Source organism: Henckelia pumila, unplaced genomic scaffold (assembly GCF_033568475.1).
Source record: "Henckelia pumila isolate YLH828 unplaced genomic scaffold, ASM3356847v2 CTG_41:::fragment_1, whole genome shotgun sequence".
Classification (NCBI taxonomy): domain Eukaryota; kingdom Viridiplantae; phylum Streptophyta; class Magnoliopsida; order Lamiales; family Gesneriaceae; genus Henckelia; species Henckelia pumila.
Window position 1 is genome coordinate 144,550 of NW_027331824.1, and position 23,007 is coordinate 167,556.

Sequence of the window (23,007 nt, forward strand, 5' to 3'; positions counted from 1 at the left end):
GAGTTTTTGGACTATCTAAAAGAGAATGAGATTCTCTCTCAGTGGACTCCTCCTATGACACCACAGCTTAATGGTGTATCGGAGCGTCGTAATCGAACTTTGTTGGACATGGTTTGGTCCATGATGAGCTTCACTGAGCTTCCACCTTCGTTTTGGGGCTATGCGCTTGAAACGGCGGTATTGTTGTTGAACAACGTCCACACCAAAGCAGTGGACAAAACACCATACGAGTTATGGAATGGCAAAGCTCCTAAGTATTCGTACTTGAGGATTTGGGGATGTCCTGCTTACGTGAAGCGGACAGTGGGAGATAAGTTGGATAGTCGATCCAGCTTATGTTATTTTGTAGGGTATCCGAAGAATTCAATCGGATATTATTTCTATTATCCTGCTGAAACAAAGGTGTTTGTTTCAAGGAATGCCACCTTCTTGGAGAAGGAGTTCTTATTGGATAAGAAAGGCAAGATGATGGAACTCGAAGAAATTCGAGAAGAACCCGAAATACAAAATAACAATCCTACACCTCAGGAACCATTGCTGGACACGCCGATACCTAGAAGATCCGAGAGGACTTCTAGACCTCCTATTCGATATGGTCTTCTTCTTGAAGGGGATCAAGATGAACCCGATGTTGGATGTGATCCAAGAAACTTCAAGGAAGCAATTTCTGATGCGGATTCAAATTTATGGCTTGAAGCTATTCAGTCGGAAATAGATTCGATGCATACAAACCAAGTTTGGTCTTTAGTAGATCCTCCCGATGGAATTGTTTCAATAGGGTGTAAATGGATCTACAAAAGAAAGCTTGGGCCTGATGGTAAGGTATTGACCTACAAGGCGCGATTGGTGGCAAAAGATTATACTCAAAGACAAGGAGTTGACTATGATGAAACCTTTTCACCAGTTGCAATGTTCAAGTCCATAAGAATCCTTATTGCCATAGCTGCATGGGATGTGAAGACTGCTTTTCTTAATGGAGACATTAAGGAAGAAATCTATATGAAGCAGCCTGAGGGGTACACATCCATGGGAAGCGAGCATAAGGTATGCAAGCTTCAGAGATCAATTTATGGTCTAAAACAAGCATCAAGAAGTTGGAACCAGAAATTTGATGAAACAATAAAAGATTTTGGTTTCATCAAGAATCCGGAGGAACCATGCGTGTACAAGAAAGTAGTTAAGGATGCTGTGACATTCTTAGTACTTTATGTTGATGACATCCTACTCATTGGGAATGATGTAGGGATGTTGCAGTCAACAAAGATATGGTTATCAGGTAGATTCTCGATGAAGGATTTGGGTGAGGCATCCTATATTCTTGGGATACAGATCTATAGAGATAGATCTAAGAGAATGATAGGACACACTCAGTCAACCTACATCGACACCATATTGAAACGGTTTTCAATGGATGGGTCCAAGAGAGGACATCTACCCATGTGTCATGGAGTTTCTCTATCCAAGTCTATGTGTCCCAAGACAGATGAAGAGATAGAGAAAATGACACATGTACCATATGCGTCAGCCATAGGTAGTATCATGTATGGGATGATATCTACCAGACCGGATGTAGCATTTTCTCTGAGTGTCACGAGCAGATATCAAGCTAATCCCGGTCAAATGCATTGGAAAGCCGTGAAAGACATTCTTAAGTACTTACGAAGGACTAAGAATATGTTCATGGTATATGGAGGAAGAGAACTAAAATTGGAAGGCTATACCGACTCTAGCTTCCAAAGTGACGTAGATGACTCGAAGTCAACCTCTGGATTTGTGTTCATGCTCAATGGCGGTGATGTCTCTTGGAAGAGTTCCAAGCAGGACACCACAGCGGATTCCACCACTGAGGCTGAATACATTGCAGCATCAGCTGCTGCTAAAGAGGCCGTTTGGATGAGGAATTTCGTCCAAGAGTTGGGCGTCATTCCTGAAGTTGTTGGTCCAGTCCCGGTGTACTGTGACAACACGGGTGCCGTTGCTTAGGCAAAGGAACCAAGGTCTCATCAAAGATCCAAACATGTACTGAGGAAATACCACATCATCCGGGAGATTGTGGAAAGAGGAGACATCACTGTCGAAAGAGTGGCCTCTGCAGACAATATCGCTGATCCACTTACTAAGCCCTTGCCAGGACCATTATTTGACAAACATCGCGAAGCAATGGGACTGCGTAGTATGTCCAAGATAACAACTAGGACGTGAGCGCTAACGCCCAGTACATAAACTGAAAGAGTGGGTGCCCGGTGAGCCAATTTGTGGCTAAGGGCTTTGATGACTCTTTGTATAAACAATCTTTTGTTTAATATAATTTACACTTTTATTAATGGCAATGACTTTATCTTTCTTCATATTGTTATATTGTGATATACTATTGTTGTTTTGATAAAGACCTTGAATATACTATAGTGTATGTAAGATGTGGTAGAACATGGAGATGTCTATCATGAAACACATCTTATAGTCACTGTATATTCTAAACTGTTCCTAGTCGATTGAGCCGTCCGATAATAAGGATAAGGATCGCTCGAGTTTGAGACTAGCATTTGCGATGCGGAGTACCACGTTTCATTGGTAAGGAACATAGAGATGTTCGAAGCATGCAAATGGATATTCATATGATGAATGATCGAACTACCCTATCCGGACTTTCCAAGTGGTTATCAATTATCGAGTGGATAAAGTCTGCGGTTTTGGTTGTACACCATTAGTCCTTACTACTTGAAACATCATTGAGACTCTATATGCTAGTACTGTGCTTTGACTCGTTTACCGACTCTATTGGGGTCATCAGGTGTCGGGATTGGGTACAGTTACAACACATATAGGAGTCGATGCTTTGTTGTCAAGGATTCACCACATACTTGCGAGTGTGGATATCCTATGCGATCTGAGGAGATATTAGTGTGACGAATCTCTGGCCAGAGTACATGATGTGATTTAAGAAATGGTTTCTTAGTAGCACATGCGATGTCACTATTTGATCTTCAAGATGCATTGCATAGTTATCGAATCTCGAGCGACTCTCGATATACCAATGGTTGTTGATTCGATCGGGATATTTGGATGAAGGGACCGTACTGTACGCTAACCAAAATCTACTGGTTCTTGTAGGCACTATCAGTGATACCTAGGGAATCATGGGGCGATGTTGCTAGGCGCTCATACCATGATTCGATGGGCAAGTCGGAAATTGTTGTTCCGAGTCACAAGGAGTTGTGAGCCCACGGCTAGCTGTATCCCTGAACCATTGAGGGTCACACAGTGTAATGGATTTTTAATCCCCGTTGAGATAGTTAAATTTAAAGAGTTAAATTTAATGAAAAAAGAGGTTGGACTTCTTAATTATGAGTAGAGGAGTAAGATTTCCTAAAATGACATAGGGATGGACATTTTTGGAAACCACTGAATTCGGATTCAGAAAAATTTATCTTGACTTTAAAAGGTGCAGAAATGGTTTCTGTGCACATTGGTGAAATCGGTTTATCAATCGGAGTCACGATGAATTTTATATTAATTTCTGAACATGCGGGCTTTGCTTGTCGGGCTTGAACTTATGACTAATGGGCCCTAAGCTGTTAGTGGCCTACATTATAAATAAGTTATTGCAGTACAAAAATTATACACAACAGGTCACAAAATAATTTTCGAAAACCCTAATTTTATTGATTGTGGCCGCCGCCCCCTCTCCCTCTGCTTGAGAAAAATCCAGCCTGTGATTTTGAATTACAGTCTGGTGTAACGGATCAAATTCGTTAATCTCTTCGTAGAAACTTCTGATAGATTTTCTAGTGCAATCCATCAGAGGGATTAAATATCCATTCGTGGACCTGATTGAAGAACAGTTCGTCCATCAGTTCCAGGGATATACAACAAGAGCAGAGAAATCTGTTGGTGTCCAAAATCTCGATTCGAGATTAAAGGTAAAAATTTTATAATCGTTATTTAATTTTTACACACACAATTTAATCGTAAGGTTGATACCTATTATGGAATCGTTCCATACAAAAAAAATTTAAACTTCCGCTGCACCGGGTATCAATCATAAATTGATCTGATTGCCGTGTTCTCCAACATAAACATGAGTAAACATATGTATATAATGCATGCAACATAATGACTGGTAACGGGTCATATGAAAAATCATGCTCAGAACCGGCGCCACATGAGTGCTGCCACCGCACGGATCAACCTCTGGGTGCAACCACACTCGTCTAGTACACCAGAGTAGACAGACATAAATGCCCCCGCCATCGCGGTACTCTCAGTGACAGACTATCGAGTATAGAGCTGAGCGGCTCTATAGTCAGGTATAACAAGGTATAGGCTCAACGTGTATATGCACATGACATATGAGTATAGAAAGCGATAAATCATACATCATGCCATATAATAATGCCAAATAAATGCAACATATAAACATGTATACTCGCTGGCAATCTCAGTCAATGTGTACGTACCTCTAGGCTAGTTCAAGTATAATAGGATCCTAGGTTCCAAGCCTATATTCAAAAGTTCACCGTATCACTACATAAATTCTATAAGCCTTAACTAAGCTAATAAGTACTCCCAAAACTTAAATAGATTTCCGGACCATACCTTCGTCCGTAGTTAGCCCTTTGAAGTCGCTAGTCCCAGATGACTATAACCACACCTTGGTTATTCCAGAACCTCTATTATAACCGATAGGGCCCTCAAGTGTATATCTCATACTATATAACTGAAGAAAGAAACTCGGGAATTCGTATTTCAAAATGAAATCGAACGAGACCTATTTATAGGCAAAATTCCCGGCCAGGATTGGAACTTCCGATTTCGGGATTGGAGCTTCCGATCCAGCTCATTGCGTGCATGCAGAACACGCCAGGATCGGAAATTCCGATCCGACGATTGGAGCTTCCGATCTCACCCCCGATCAACACTTGTCAAAACTCGCGGCTGAGTCATCGGGCAAAGCTGGCAGCTGGAGATCGGAACTTCCGTTCCAAGATCGGAGCTTCCGATCTCGGTGCTTCCGCTGAGCTTCCGAAGTGGCTAGTATTGGAGCTTCCGATCTGGGTTTGGAGCTTCCGATCCGGCACAAAATCAAAAGCCCATATTCTCTTCTGAAGTTCAATAACACTCCGAAATTGATTAATTACCAACTCTTAATCATGTTTAACATATTATTATCTTAAAATGGAATCTTGGTTACTACATTTATGCTCTTTTCCCCCACTCCCCCTTTCAAAATTTCCCTCGGCCCTTAGAACCCTTTTTCCCCAAATTTTCGAAATTTCACAATTGTTCACAATTTGTTATCAATCTATTACAGGATCATTCAAGAGCTTGGAATCTTCATTTCTTCCCTCCTCTCTACTTCTCCACGACCATATTTTGCTAGAAAAGCCGGAGCGCACTACAGAGAGAGGCGAATCTTCTCGCCAAGGTGCACGAGCTGCAACCGCATCCTTAAACCTTGCCGACCATTTTGTCAATCAAGCGGCCTGGGATCGCTATGACCATGCCAAGAATCATCGCTCCCCTATTACTGAGAGGGGTTTTGATCTAGATGCGAATGAAAAAGAAGTGGCGGTTCAAGTCTTGGCACGTGGGTGGGGAACGTTCTATAGGCAACCCGCTCTAACAATCGTCCCTCTTGTTAGGGAGTTCTACGCTAATGTTGCGGAGCAGACTAATGGCAAGGCCTTTGTCCGGGAAACTTTAGTTTCCTACGCAGCTTCTGAGTTGAATGTCATGCTAGAGACACCAGATGTCGATGACAGCATATTCCAAAGTGCGACCCTTTACCTGGATGTCCACGAAATCCTTTATCAGTTGTGCTTTACCTGTTGGAGAACTGTGATCAGATCAATCAGAATTGATACCCGGTGCAGCGGAAGTTTAAAAATTTTATATGTAACGATTCCATAATGGGTATCAAAACTTTACGATTAAATTGTGTGTGTAAAAATTAAATAACAATTATAAATTTTTACCTCCAATCTCGAATCGAGATTATGGACACCAACAGATTACTCTGCTCTTGTTGTATATCCCAGGAACTGATGGACGAACTGTTCTTCAATCAGGTCCACGAACAGAGATTTAATCCCTCTGATAGATTGCACTAGAAAATCTATCAGAAGTTTCTACGAAGAGAATTAACGAATTTGATCCGTTAAACCAGACTATAATTCAAAATTCACAGGCTGGATTTTTCCCGAGCAGAGGGGAGGGGGGCGGCCACTTTTAGAGAGAAAACTAGGGTTTTTTTCGAAAATTGTGACCTGTGATGTGTAATTTCTGTACTGCAATAACTTATTTATAATGTAGGCCGCTAACAGCTTAGGGCCCATTAGTCATAAGTTCAAGCCTGACAAGCAAAGCCCGCATGTTCAGAAATTAATATAAAATTCATCGTGACTCTGATTGATAAACCGATTTTACCAATGTTCATAGAAACCATTTCTGCACCTTTTAAAGTCAAGATAAATTTTTCTCAATCCGAATTCAGTGATTTCCAAAAATGCCCATCCCTGTGTCATTTTAGGAAATCTTACTCCTCTACTCTTAAATAAGAAGTCCCACTTCTTTGTTCATTAAATTTAACTCTTTAAATTTAACTATCTCAACGGGGATTAAAAATCCATTACTCTATGTGACCCTCAATGGTTCAGGGATACAGCTAGCCGTGGGCTCACAACTCCTTGTGACTCGGAACAACAATTTCCGACTTTCCCATCGAATCATGGTAAGAGTGCCTAGCAACATCGCCCCATGATTCCCTAGGTATCACTGATAGTGCCTGCAAGAACCAATAGATTTTGGTTAGCGTACAGTACGGTCCCTTCATCCATATATCCCGATCGAATCAACAACCATTGGTAAATCGAGAGTCGTTCGAGATTCGATAACTATGAAATGCATCTTGAAGATCAAATAGTGACATCGCATGTGCTACTAAGAAACCATTTCTTAAAACACATCATGTACTCTGGCCAGAGATTCGTCACACTAATATCTCCTCAGATTGCATAGGATATCCACACTCGCAAGTATGTGGTGAATCCTTGACAACAAAGCATCGACTCCTATATGTTGTAACTGTACCCAATCCCGATACCTGATGAACCCAATAGAGTCGGTAAACGAGTCAAAGCACAGTACTAGCATATAGAGTCTCAATGATGTTTCAAGTAGTAAGGACTAATGATGTACAACCAAAACCGCGGACTTTATCCACTCGATAAGTGATAACCACTTGGAAAGTCCGGATAGGGTAGTTCGATCATTCATCGTATGAATATCCATTTGCATGCTTTGAACATCTCTATGTTCCATACCAATGAAACGTGGTACTCGGCATCGCAAATGCTAGTCTCAATCTCGAGCGATCCTTATCCTTATTCATGGACGGCTCAATCGACTAGGAACTGTTTAGAATATACACTGACTATAAAATGTGTTTCATGATAGCCATCCCCATGTACTACCACATCTTACATACACTATAGTATATTCAAGGTCTTTATCAAAATAATAATAGTATATCACAATATAACAATATGAAGAAAGATAAAGTCATTGCCATTATAAAAGTGTAAATTATATTAAACAAAAGATTGTTTATACAAAGAGTCATCAAAGCCCTTAGCCACAAGTTGGCTCACCGGGCACCCACTCTTTCAATCTCCCACTTGCCCTAAAGCCAACTAGTCATACTACGTAGACCATTGCTTCGCGATGTTTGTCAAATAATGGTCCTGGCAAGGGCTTAGTAAGTGGATCAGCGATATTGTCTGCAGAGGCCACTCTCTCGACAGTGATGTCTCCTCTTTCCACGATCTCCCGGATGATGTGGTATTTCCTCAGTACGTGTTTGGATCTTTGATGAGACCTTGGTTCCTTTGCCTGAGCAACGGCACCCGTGTTGGTCCAGTCCTTGTTTATACAAAGATTCATCAAAGCCCTTAGCCACAAGTTGGCTCACCGGGCACCCACTCTTTCAATCTCCCACTTGCCCTTAAGCCAACTAGTCATACTACGTAGACCAATTGCTTCGCGATGTTTGTCAAATAATGGTCCTGGCAAGGGCTTAGTAAGTGGATCAGCGATATTGTCTGCAGAGGCCACTCTCTCGACAGTGATGTCTCCTCTTTCCACGATCTCCCGGATGATATGGTATTTCCTCAGTACGTTTTTGGATCTTTGATGAGACCTTGGTTCCTTTGCCTGAGCAACGGCACCCGTGTTGTCACAGTACACCGGGACTGGACCAACAACTTTCGGAATAACGCCCAACTCTTGGACGAAATTCCTCATCCAAACGGACTCTTTAGCAGCAGCTGATGCTGCAATGTATTCTGCCTCAGTGGTGGAATCCGCTGTGGTGTCCTGCTTGGAACTCTTCCAAGAGACAGCACCGCCATTGAGCATGAACACAAATCCAGAGGTTGACTTTGAGTCATCCACGTCACTTTGGAAGCTAGAGTCGGTATAGCCTTCCAATTTTAGTTCTCTTCCTCCATATACCATGAACATATTCTTAGTCCTTCGTAAGTACTTAAGAATGTCCTTCACGGCTTTCCAATGCATTTGACCGGGATTAGCTTGATATCTGCTCGTGACACTCAGAGCAAATGCTACATCCGGTCTGGTAGATATCATCCCATACATGATACTACCTATGGCTGACGCATATGGTACATGTGTCATTTTCTCTATCTCTTCATCAGTCTTGGGACACATAGACTTGGATAGAGAAACTCCATGACACATGGGTAGATGTCCTCTCTTGGACCCATCCATTGAAAACCTTTTCAATATGGTTTCGATGTAAGTTGGTTGAGTGAGTCCTATCATTCTCTTAGATCTATCTCTATAGATCTGTATCCCTAGAATATAGGATGCCTCACCCAAATCCTTCATCGAGAATCTACCTGATAACCATATCTTTGTTGACTGCAACATCCCTACATCATTCCCAATGAGTAGGATGTCATCAACATAAAGTACTAAGAATGTCACAGCATCCTTAACTACTTTCTTGTACACGCATGGTTCCTCCGGGTTCTTGATGAAACCAAAATCCTTTATTGTTTCATCAAATTTCTGGTTCCAACTTCTTGATGCTTGTTTTAGACCATAGATTGATCTCTGAAGCTTGCATACCTTATGCTCGCTTCCCATGGATGTGTGTATCCCTCAGGCTGCATCATATAGATCTCTTCCTTAATGTTTCCATTAAGAAATGCAGTCTTCACATCCATTTGCCATATCTCATAGTCATACCATGCAGCTATGGCACTAAGGATTCTTATGGACTTGAACATTGCAACTGGTGAAAAGGTTTCATCATAGCCAACTCCTTATCTTTGAGTATACCCTTTTGCCACCAATCGTGCCTTGTAGGTCAATACCTTACCATCAGGCCCAAGCTTTCTCTTGTAGATCCATTTACACCCTATTGGAACAATTCCATCGGGAGGATCTACTAAAGACCAAACTTGGTTTGTATGCATCGAATCTATTTCCGACTGCATAGCTTCAAGCCATAAATTTGAATCCGCCTCAGAAATTGCTTCCTTGAAGTTTCTTGGATCACATCCAATGTCGGGATCATCTTGATCCCCTTCAAGAAGAAGACCATATCGAATAGGAGGTCTAGAAGTCCTCTCGGATCTTCTAGGTATAGGCGTGTCCATCAATGGTTCGTGAGGTGTAGGATCATTATTTTGTATTTCGGGTTCTTCTCGAATTTCTTCGAGTTCCATCATCTCGCCTTTCTTATCCAATAAGAACTCCTTCTCCAAGAAGGTGGCATTCCTTGAAACAAACACTTTTGTTTCATTAGGATGACAGAAATAATATCCGATTGAATTCTTCGGATACCCTACAAAATAACATAAGGTGGATCGAATATCCAACTTATCTTCCACTGTCTGCTTCACGTAAGCAGGACATCCCCAAATCCTCAAGTACGAATAATTAGGAGCTTTGCCATTCCATAACTCGTATGGTATTTTGTCCACTGCTTTGGTGTGGACGTTGTTCAACAACAACACCGCCGTTTCAAGCGCGTAGCCCCAAAACAAAGGTGGAAGCTCAGTGAAGCTCATCATGGATCGAACCATGTCCAACAAAGTTCGATTACGACGCTCCGATACACCATTCAGCTGTGGTGTCATAGGAGGAGTCCACTGAGAGAGAATCCCATTCTCTTTCAGATAGTACAAAAACTCGGTACTTAAGTATTCTCCACCTCAATCTGATCGAAGTGCTTTAATACTTTTACCTAGTTTGTTTTCTACTTCAGCCTTGAATTCTTTGAACTTTTCAAATGCTTCAGACTTATATTACATTAAATATAAATACCCATACCTAGAATAATCATCAGTAAAGGTAATGAAGTAGGTGTGGCCATATTGAGTACCAATTCTAAATGGACCACAAACGTCTGTATGGATCAAATCCAACAGATTTTGACTACGCTCAGGTTTCCCCTTAAAAGGAGATTTAGTCATTTTTCCTTTCAGGCAGGACTCACAAGTTGGTAGAGAGTTAATATCAGACATATCAAACATGCCCTCTCCCACTAGCTTGTTCATCCTCCTTGAGGAAATATGACCTAGCCTAGCATGCCAAAGGTTTGCCGGGTTTTGACTATCGATTTTCCTTTTGTTTGTTGTTACCGGTTTATCAACATAATTTATTGGAACATCTTTTAATTTTAAGTTATATAGATCTTTTTCAAGTTGTCCATTTCCAATCAAACATTCATTCTTGTAAATATTGCAAATCCCATTCACAAAATTGCAAGAAAAACCATCTCTATCAAGCATAGAAACAGAAATAATGTTTTTAATCAAATCTGGAACAAATAAAACATCTCTCAAAAGTAACTTAAAATCGTTCTGCAAAATTAAATAAACATCTCCCACAGCTTTAGCTTCAACTCTGGAACCATTTCCGAGCCTCAGCTGGGTCTCACCCATTCTAAGCTTGCGACTTCTTGTCATCACCTGCAAATCATTGCAAATGTGAGATCCACATCCGGTATCCAATACCCAAGAAGTAGTGTTAAGTGAAACATTTATTTCAATATAGAACATACCCTTCGCAGTTCGCAACTGCTCTAGATATTCCTTGCAGTTACGTTTCCAATGACCGGGCTTCTTGCAGTAATGGCAAACATCCTTGGACTTTTCCATGTTTGAAGCCTTTGTCTTGTACTTCTTCTCGGGTTCGGTTTTCTTGGGTGGGGCAGAACGTTTCTTACCCTTTGTACTTGGCCCCTTCTTAGCAGAAGAAGAGGAGCCCACCAAGAAAGCCGGTTTATCCTTCTTTAAAGTGGATTCATATGTTACAAGCATATTGACCATCTCTTCAAGGGAGGCCTCTATCTTGTTCATATTGAAATTCACCACAAATCCGTCAGACGAAGAAGGAAGAGATAGAAGTAATAAGTCCACGTTGAGTTCATGCTCCAACACCAAATCAAGCGTTACCAACTTCTGTATGAGCCAAATCACTCGTACCTCATGATCACGGACCGAAGTCCCTTCACGCATGCGACACGTCATTAGCTCTTTTACAGTAGCGAACCTTTCAGTTCTCGATTGAGCCCCAAAAAGTTCCTTGAGTTGTACGTGAATGTCAGCAGCATTCACGGTATCCTCAAATCGCCTCTGGAGTTCATCAGACATCGAGGCTTGCATATAGAATTTGGCCTTGATATCATGGTCCCACCATGTATCAAGTTTGGCCAACTCTTCTGGACTTATATCAGCTGGTGCTTCCTTCGGAGGAGATTTTTCTAACACGTAGAGCATCTTCTCCGAGGTCAAGACAATCTTCAACTTACGGAACCATTCCGTATAGTTTGCGCCAGTCAATTTATTTTGTTCGAGGATAGAGAATAGTGGATTGCGCGAATTCATCTTTATGAAATAGTGAAAAGAAACAGACAATTATCAGTGATTGTTTAATTAATTTACTAAGACATAAAATAGGCGAAATTTATTTTATGAATCTCACTCCCACTATTTTAACGATTTCACTACCCTCTAGTGAAAACGGGAAACTGTTTTCCTTAGTGAGAACATAGAGTCCAATTGACAAACTATGGTCCCGAATAATATCAGCCAACCATAATTTTCAAAAGGTAGAGCCCAATTGCTTCCAAAGCAACCTCCACGTTTTTACCTCATTTCCAATAAGGGCCCAATAATATGACGTCGTTTATTCAGACATGTCAAGATGACCCATCAATATTAAGTTGTGATGGACGGTCGCCATGTGGATCCCCCAATAATATGAGCCGATCCCATGGGAGTTCCACCCAAATTACAACATGTGTCGATTCAATGTACAACTTTCCGACGAACGGGCCCCCCCAATAATATGAGCCGGACCGTATCCGCGGGTAGCATCTCATACATTGATCGTTGATGGAAGGTAGGAACATTTAAACAATTTTAAATTTCCTTTATTTATCTTGATATCAATTTTAAATCATATTTAAAATGAGGGATTTTAATTTTGAAAATTTGTCTCATCATTTTATAAATTTGTATGCTTGCGCGATTCATACAATTTTGTCTAAAACATGCATACAACGATAATATCATATATTATATAGGATGATCGATTCCATTTCTAATCGACCCGTGGTTGCCAATCACGAGTCTTAGTCTAATCCTAGGTAATATGCAGTATGCAATGCAATCCTATTACATTGAGCTTCCAATTTACATTTCTTCTGTCTTTATTGTCTGTTGGGCCCACTTCCATCTTCAAATCTTCATCTCCCACTAAGTCTAATGTATTTACAATAAATAACCATGACAAGTAGGGGATACATTTCAAGGGGTGGGAACGGGCCATAAACCAGGCCCACTTTTATTACATATGACAATTCATATTGGGCCATAAACCAGGCCCATTAATAAATCCAACAACAATAAAAACAAATGTAAATTCCTAACATACACCTACAAAATTGGTCATGGCAATCGATCATCCTTATCCAATAATATTTAATTCAAAATTAATTTATTGGATAACATGCAATGGCAATTTAAATTAAAAGGATAAAATCATATTCCATATATAAAATCTTATTTTACATACAAAATCATATTTTATCTTTTTATCAAATAAAATCATATTTTACATATAAAATCCAATTTTATTCATAAAATCATATTTTACTCAATATTTCCATAAGATCATATCTTATCATCAATTGTACCAAAAATAATTAATTTCATAAAATCTGATTTAAAGGATAAAATATATAAATTTTCCAAAAATTCAAATTTATCCAAAAATCAATTTTAAAATTTTCGGACTCGAACAATTCGATCCGACGCCTCATGGACCAATCAAAAACAATTTTCGATCGGACCAAAAATAGAATTTTAACATATTAAAATTTTAATATTAAAAATTAAAAATTAATTTTTTTTTCGCGGGCCGCCCGGGACGCTCCCGGGCTGCCCGCGCCCCAAAAAGGGCTCGGGCCGGGCAGCCTGGCTGCCCCTAGGGCAGCGACGATCGCTCGGCGCTGCCCTGGGCAGCGATCACCTCGCTGCCCGGGGCAGCGACTCTCGCTGCCCCCCCCGGGCAGCGATCCAATCGCTGCCCGTGTTTTTGCCCGAAAAATTTTTAATTTTAAAAAATATATTTTGTTTCAAAAAAACCGAGGCTAAAAAATTTTTGTACAATCGATTAATTTAATCGCTTGATCTGAGCAACCTGTCTCTGATACCACTGATGGAGAACTGTGATCAGATCAATCAGAATTGATACCCGGTGCAGCGGAAGTTTAAAAATTTTATATGGAACGATTCCATAATGGGTATCAAAACTTTACGATTAAATTGTGTGTGTAAAAATTAAATAACAATTATAAATTTTTACCTCCAATCTCGAATCGAGATTATGGACACCAACAGATTACTCTGCTCTTGTTGTATATCCCAGGAACTGATGGACGAACTGTTCTTCAATCAGGTCCACGAACAGAGATTTAATCCCTCTGATAGATTGCACTAGAAAATCTATCAGAAGTTTCTACGAAGAGAATTAACGAATTTGATCCGTTAAACCAGACTGTAATTCAAAATTCACAGGTTGGATTTTTCCCGAGCAGAGGGGAGGGGGGGCGGCCACTTTTAGAGAGAAAACTAGGGTTTTTTCGAAAATTGTGACCTGTGATGTGTAATTTCTGTACTGCAATAACTTATTTATAATGTAGGCCGCTAACAGCTTAGGGCCCATTAGTCATAAGTTCAAGCCTGACAAGCAAAACCCGCATGTTCAGAAATTAATATAAAATTCATCGTGACTCTGATTGATAAACCGATTTTACCAATGTTCACAGAAACCATTTCTGCACCTTTTAAAGTCAAGATAAATTTTTCTGAGTCCAAATTCAGTGATTTCCAAAAATGCCCATCCCTATGTCATTTTAGGAAATCTTACTCCTCTACTCTTAAATAAGAAGTCTCACTTCTTTGTTCATTAAATTTAACTCTTTAAATTTAACTATCTCAACGGAGATTAAAAATCCATTACTCTGTGTGACCCTCAATAGTTCAGGGATACAGCTAGCCGTGGGCTCACAACTCCTTGTGACTCGGAACAACAATTTCCGACTTGCCCATCGAATCATCGTAAGAGCGCCTAGCAACATCGCCCCATGATTCCCTAGGTATCACTGATAGTGCCTGCAAGAACCAATATATTTTGGTTAGCGTACAGTACGGTCCCTTCATCCATATATCCCGATCGAATCAACAACCATTGGTAAATCGAGAGTCGTTCGAGATTCGATAACTATGCAATGCATCTTGAAGATCAAATAGTGACATCGCATGTGCTACTAAGAAACCATTTCTTAAAACACATCATGTAATCTGGCCAGAGATTCGTCACACTAATATCTCCTCAGATTGCATAGGATATCCACACTCGCAAGTATGTGGTGAATCCTTGACAACAAAGCATCGACTCCTATATGTGTCGTAACTGTACCCAATCCCGACACCTGATGACCCCAATAGAGTCGGTAAACGAGTCAAAGCACAGTACTAGCATATAGAGTCTCAATGATGTTTCAAGTAGTAAGGACTAATGATGTACAACCAAAACCGCGGAGTTTATCCACTCGATAAGTGATAACCACTTGGAAAGTCCGGATAGGGTAGTTCGATCATTCATTGTATGAATATCCATTTGCATGCTTTGAACATCTCTATGTTCCATACCAATGAAACGTGGTATTCGGCATCGCAAATTCTAGTCTCAATCTCGAGCGATCCTTATCCTTATTCATGGACGGCTCAATCGACTAGGAATTGTTTAGAATATACAGTGACTATAAAATGTGTTTCATGATAGTCATCCCCATGTACTACCACATCTTACATACACTATAGTATATTCAAGGTCTTTATCAAAATAACAATAGTATATCACAATATAACAATATGAAGAAAGATAAAGTCATTGCCATTATAAAAGTAAAAATTATATTAAACAAAAGATTGTTTATACAAAGAGTCATCAAAGCCCTTAGCCACAAGTTGGCTCACCGGGCACCCACTCTTTCATTACCGGAGCTTGGTTGGATCCGATCATTTTCAAATGCTTCAAAGAGAAATATCTTTTTGTGGGTCCGTCTACCTGGTACACATTCCTGTGCCGCCGTCTGATGCCAATCTCACACACGAGTGAAGTGCATGTTGAGCGTGCTGTGTTGCTATACGCTCTCGATGTCGGATTCCCGGTTAATGTGGGCCGAGTTATTCATGATCAGATACAGCGGTCGATCACTTCTAGGATAGCCGGTCTTTTCTTTCCCATGATCATTACATAGTTATGCATGCGAGCAGATATGCAAGCTAGAGCGGACGAGGAATGGTTGCAGCCAATGCGACCCATTGACCAAGAAGTTGTTGATTCCAAGAGGGCTTATAGGCGGAGCCAATTTGTGGTGGATGACAAGTTTGTGGCGGTCCACGATCCGGTGCGTCCTATTCCACCTCAGCGCCGCCCTACTGCAGTTACTGTTCAAGAGATGGCTACCTTTACTCATCACCAGAATACCTTCAACTCGGCCACGGCTGCAAATTTTCAGGTGTTGGACTACATATCTCGTGGCATCTCCGAGAGGCTAGGGATTGATCTTACCACGCTCCCCCCAGCTGTTCCTTTCCCGCCACCTTTTGAGTTTCCTTGGGTCGACCCAATGCCACCGCCAGAGCATGATGAGGACGGGGCGGATGCAAATCCATAGATCTAGGAAGTTTTTTTTTTACTTTTTGCATTGCATCATTTTGTTTTTTTTTTTGTTTTTATTGCTACTTGTTTTGTTGTGTGCTTTTGTATAGTTTAGTTCTCAATCGTTGAGGGCAATGTTTCGTTTAAGTGTGGGGGGTGCATTCATGCATTGCATTTCATTGCATTGTTGTTTTTGTTGCTTTGTTGCATTTAGTTCATTTTAGTATTTTAGCATTCTGTTTCATTTTGTATTGAGTTGAAAAAGAAACGGGTAGCCTGGCCAATGATGAAGCTTTGTTTGTGAATTCCATGCCTATCTGACAAATTTTTGCACTGATGGAACTCAGTAGACGAGTGAACTCCTACATACTCTGTGAATTATACTCAAATCTGAATTTTGAAACATACAAACATGGATAGGATTGAGGCATTGTTTGGATTATTTGAGCCTAAATTTTCTTGAATCTTTTGTCCTTAGATGCCCTTTGAGCTTTCATATATATATGAGCGCATGAGGTGCATATTTCTGAATTTTGTGCAAAATCATCGTTTACTGTTGATGATTTCTCTTTTCTGCACTGATTAATATTTGTATGATTTGATTGTGAATTGAGACATGTCCAAAACTTGTTCAAACACCCCTCCAGGCAAAATACGGGTAAACTGTGACTTAGGAGTGATGTAGGCAATTTTTCTGAATTCGTTTGAGCTTTTCAAGCCACCCACTTTATTAATTATCCCTAGTACCTTGTTTGAGCCTGATTGAAAAACGAATGGCATGCGTACAAACGTGTGGTAAACCCCCATTCGGCATTATTTCAAGGTCTTACAACTACTACCCATAGCCTAAACACTGTTTCCTACCTTTAAGGGAGTGAATTGAATGTTAAAATTATTTTATGCTCCTGCATTGAATGGTTAATATGGAATGGTGTGATGATAGCTTGAAAGAAAAGAAAAAAATAGTAGTGAAAAAGGGATGGAAAAAAAATGATGAAAAAAGTGGTGAAAAAGAAGGAAAATTTAATGGTGAAAAGCATTAGAAAAGAAAAAAATGGAGATCAATGAAGTGAAAAGCGGTGTGAAAACTGAATGAAAAGGAGTGAACTCTAAAGATAGACATAATTTACTCCCTCTTTGAATTATTTTCCTTTATTGTAGCTATAAGCCAAGCCTACATTATAAGCTAATTCAGACCTATTGACTGAGTCACAGTCACCCAATATACTAGTGGAGAGGGTTGCGAGAATTTTTTGCCTATGGACTGTCGATTGACACTATTAATGGGTATGAATTTTTGATCAAAACACGCACACACTAGATTTCTTTGTGTTTAACCGATTGTGAGTGTGTTGATTTGATTTCTATTCATTGTAATCCTGTGAAACCATGAAAAGTCCTCATGATCTATGAATGTGTGAATTGGATTTGAGGCGAGTGTTTTGAACTTGAGTTGCGGGGTTTATAAGTTTGTGAGGTGAAATCAGTCTGGTTTTAAAATTTTCAAAACAATGTGAGTTGGATGGATGGATGTGAAAATTTTGAAAGATGAACTGAGGCCAGTGCTTCGTAGAATTTCTTGATTCTTGTTTGCATATTTTGTTTTGTATAACTTGATCGAGGGCGAGCAAGGTTCAAGTGTGGGGGAATTTGATAGTATTATTTTGTTGGAATTTTTAGTGTCATTTTGTTAAGTGTTTTTCATGCATTTTGTGTCATTGTTCATGTTTTATTCTAGTTTTATTTTATGTCATGCATTGAGCTTCTTAACTTAGTTTTGATTTATTGTGTAGGAATTACCATGTTTTGATTAAAGAAATCGAAGTGCGTCGATGCGTCCAAAGAAAGGAGCAGAGCAGATTTTTCATCACAGAAGCATGCGCTCGATCCTGACATTTTTCCAGATCGAGCGCGGTCATGAGATTTTCAAGACAGTAGGCTGCCTCAACTCGCCCGCTCGATCACACATTCTTCCCGGATCGAGCGCGCCCAAGGAATTTTCAAGGCAAAACACCTCAACTTTCCAATCACAATCACCATGTAACCCCTTAAACTTAACGCATACACCAATTTTCGAAAATAACATATCACCATGCTGAAAAGTATGAAAAAATCGAACTTAACATACTGAAATTCTTAAGCATTTCGAAAATTTAATGAAAAAATAGGCACAAGAACATAGATAGCTTGATTGAGAGCCCAAGAAAAGCTTATATTTGCCTTCAACCTTTGCTACAAAAAAAAAACAAAATCAAGAGAGAATGAGGGCTGAAACTTCAAACCAACACCAAGGTGGACCTTCCAAGGTGGTCCTCCGGCGACGATGGCGGTGTTGGAGGGCGACAGCGGCCGGAAAGATGAAGGGGAGTGGTGGCCGATGGGAAACAAAGAAATTAGATGGAGGAGGGGGGGGGGGGGCCTCCTTCATGAAAAATAGGGCTAGGGTTTGAAACAAATGATTTATTTTAGGTTAAAAGTTTTAGTGTGTAGTGTGTAGGTATATTTTAAAAGTGCTACTACACTTGTAAAAGTGCTAGTCTAAGTATTACAACTTTACCTCAACAACTTTGCACCTTTAAAATACTTAAATTTAAAAATTCCAAGTCAAGGTATTTAAATTGAGTTTTTACTAATTCGGATTTAATAAAATCCTAACTTTTGAAAAAGTTAAAGAATAAACTCAAGAAAATGATAAAAGTGGTTTTTGATGCCCGAAAACTCAAAAATCAAACTTCTAGTCTAAACTCCTCATTTCTCTCACTTCAAAATTTTAGAAATAAAAATCTTGGAAACTTATCGCCAAAGTCCACCATCGTCGTTTGCCAGAAATGGAAATTACTAACTCAAGTATCTCAAGATAAATAACTTAATAAATTGAGAAACTATAATTTTAAAAGAAACTTAAGCAATTTAAATTCAAGAAATTAAAAGTATAAATATAAAAAAATGAATTTAGGCACTATCTTAGGAATTAAAAATCAACACTTAAAAAGAGAGCGATTAGAAAATAATTTAAACAAACTAAACGAACGTTTAAAAATAATTTAAATAAATACACAAGCAGTATAAGAAACCTTTTAAAATAATTTGGACAGATAAAAAACATTTAAATAAATAAGCTAGACATTTAAAATAAATTAAATAACTAATCGATAAATTTTAATTATTTTAAATAAATAAACTGGGCAATTCAAATAATTTAAATAGAAAAATATTAAACGTTTAAAAATTACTTAAATAAACAAATCTTATATCTTAAAAATCTTTAAAACAAGTAAATTACGCAATAAAATCATTTAAATAAATAAACTTAAACAATTAAAACATTAATTAAATAGTTAGTACAAAAGAATCATTTGAATAAATAATTAATATTTTATTAACACATAATTCACATAAAGAATTTAACTCAATAAAACTTAAAAATAATAATCATAATATTTATTTAATTTAATTAACGCAATTTAGTAGATTGGATTTTAGGTGCTACAAATTCTTTATTCTATCTTATGTGATTGATTTGATTTGATTTCGAGGACGAAATCTATTCTTAGAGGGGGAGAATTGTAACGTCTCGAATTTGTCTTAAATGAGTTTATTTTAGATAACCGGAGATTTAATTACTCGAGTGCCGTTTTGATTTATATCAAGGACCATTTTGCAATTTTCGGATTTTTAGGGACTAAAATGCAAAATTGGACTTTAACATATATATAAGCATGACTTAACTTTTTTTTTATCATTCAATCTTCTTCCTCCTTGCCATGTTCCTCCATTGAAGGCGTGGGAAAAGCTTTTCAAGCTTCTGAATGTTCGGTTTTGACTCGATCCGTCCGATAGGAATTATTTCTGAAGTTATATTAACGATCACGACTGAGAGAGCTCCGTTCTGAATTAAGTTTCTATTATTTATTTGAAGTTTGATTTTTTTGAAGTTTATAGAATCGAACGATAATCGGGGACGTTGTTCTTGAACTAATTGGTAGTGTTTATTCTCTGTCGGATCGGAGTTAGAACGTCGTTCGGAATTATTATGATTTTATTGATGATTTTCGATATTTTGAGTTTTGGATTTGTTGGATTTGAGTTGTATTGGATGATTGATGTTTGATATGAGTTTATTGGATCGATATTATGTTGTCTGTGTTTTCTGTTGATCAGAATATAGTCGTTATGCCGTCATTTTGAGTTTTGAATATCGTTTCGTCGATTTGATTGAACCATGTTTGCTTGGAGTTTGGATTGTCGATATTGATATTTGTGGCTTCTTTTATAGATTGAATTGAACCCAGTGGAGTTGCGAGGTTGCAGCTTTGGATTGTTTTAAAGATCGAAGCCGATTGAAGATTGTGAATCAACGAGAAGGTATAAGACGATATTGGAAAGAATAGGACGATTAACTAGAATCCGGATTGATTCGAGTGTCCTCGAGAAATCACATACTTTCATGTTTATGTGAACTAATTGATTTTATTGATTGAATGTATTAGAATTCACATGCATTCATATTGAGCCAAATGATTGTTTCATTTTGAATTAGACGTTCTGGGGATTATAGTTGAGTGGCTTTGTAGGCGAATTACTACAATTGCAAGATTTAACTCTCTATAATGCTCCGGAGTCTAGAGGATTGATGTAGTGACCCTTACCCGAATCACCAACTAAACAGAACTTAGGCATGCAATTAACTTAATAAAACAGATATCAGAATAAACTGCGGAAACCATAAATATTATACAATCCCAAGTAAAGGAATCTGTAAATACCCAAATATTATACAACTCAATCGAATAGTTGTATCAACAACAGAATAAAACCTAGGCAAAGCTCCAACTGGTCGACAATTGCCTAGCCCCTCTTGGATCCACCCGCCTCATCCAATCGCAAACCTGCCCCATGGAATAGGGTGTCCAGAAACACAGAGTACGAGACGTGAGCATAAAACGCTCAGTACGAGAGTATGAGTATACATGCATGCAAAGTGAACTCCCTATAAACTCGAGGTCAAGTATCAGATAACAGAGACAGACCGGGCCTTGGTATGTAGCACGCTGTGCCGTCGCTTCAGGAGGTGGCTCCCATACCATAATACCAGTGGATTTACCGGACCCAAAGCCATGGAAGTCCATCCACTAACATGATATCTCGAAGGAGATAGCTCAGTATGCAAATGAATGCAACATAAATAAATGACATATAAACCATGCAGTCACATAATACATGCATATTCAGTCAGGATATCTCGAACAGTACTTTCGTACCTCAAATCAGTGCAAGCTCTATCAACTCTAGGTCCACGCCTATAGTCTGCTCTACACTACCAAATGATACTACTATCATTAAAGAACTCTAAAAGCCTTAACTAAGCTAAAACATACTCCTAAATATTTTTAGAAAGCAAAAGTTATACCTTCGTCCGTCGTTAGCCCTTTGTTGTAGATAGCCTCAAAACTTGGCCACAACTCCGCTACGATGCCTGGATTGCTATGCCACTTCCGGATTCCCCATGGAACGCCTAGAATGCCCTAAATCTAAACTCAAAGGCTAAGGAATCGAGAGAGAAAAGGTGAGTGGTGCACTTCAAAAATGAGCTCGGCACCCCCTATTTATAGACGGCGACCAGAGCTTCCGAACTGCGATCGGAACATCCGAACACGATCGGAACGTCCGATCCTGCCATCGGAGCTTCCGATCTGCATTATCCGCCACGTGTCAAAATATCACTGGTTGACTTCGGATAGGGCGATCGGAGCTTCCGATCCTGCCACACTTCATGCATGACGTAATATCGATCGGAGCTTCCGATCCTGCATCGGAGCTTCCGATCTCACCTTCGGAGCTTCCGATTCGTCCGATACCAAATTGGTTTAATTAACATAATTAATCTCTTAATTACCAATTTTGGGTACGAAGTACTATATTCTCCCCCACTTAAGATATTTCGTCCTCGAAAATAGATCTTAAGTACTGAATGCAATACAAGGTACAGAAACATTCTTTATTCAAATCAAACGTTTACAGAGTTTGCAACTGAATACAACTTTAAGAATGAAATCAAAACAACTCAGGATGGTCTTCACGCATACTGTCCTCAAGATCCCAAGTAGCTTCCTCGGTGCCTCGGCGCTGCCACTGAACTAAAACCAAAGGAATGACTTTGTTCCGCAAAACCTTATCCTTATAATCCAGGATACGAATAAGTTTCTCAACATAGGTCAAATCTTTGTTCACCTGAACCTCAGACCGCTGCAGAATATGAGATTCATCCGCCATATACCGTCGCAACAGAGATACGTGGAACACGTCGTGAATATTGGATAGATGCGGTGGTAAAGCTAGTCGATAAGCCAAATCGCCGATGCTCTTCAAGATCTCAAACGGACCGATAAACCTGGGAGACAACTTGCCCTTAAGACCAAATCTGAGAATCTTACGGAAAGGTGACACTCTCAAAAATAATTTCTCCCCGACATCGAACTACAAAGGCCTACGCTTGATATTAGCATAGCTGGCCTGACGATCCTGTGAAGTCTTAATCCGTTTCTTGATCTGATCAAAAATGTCTATCGCCTGCTGGATAAACTCCGGTCCCTCAGCCTGTCTCTCCCCCACTTCTTCCCTGAAGAGTGGAGTACGACAACGTCGCCCGTACAACGCCTCAAAAGGTGTCATCCCAATACTAGTATGATAGCTTTTGTTGTACGCGAACTCGATCAATGGAAAATGATCCTGCCAGGCTGA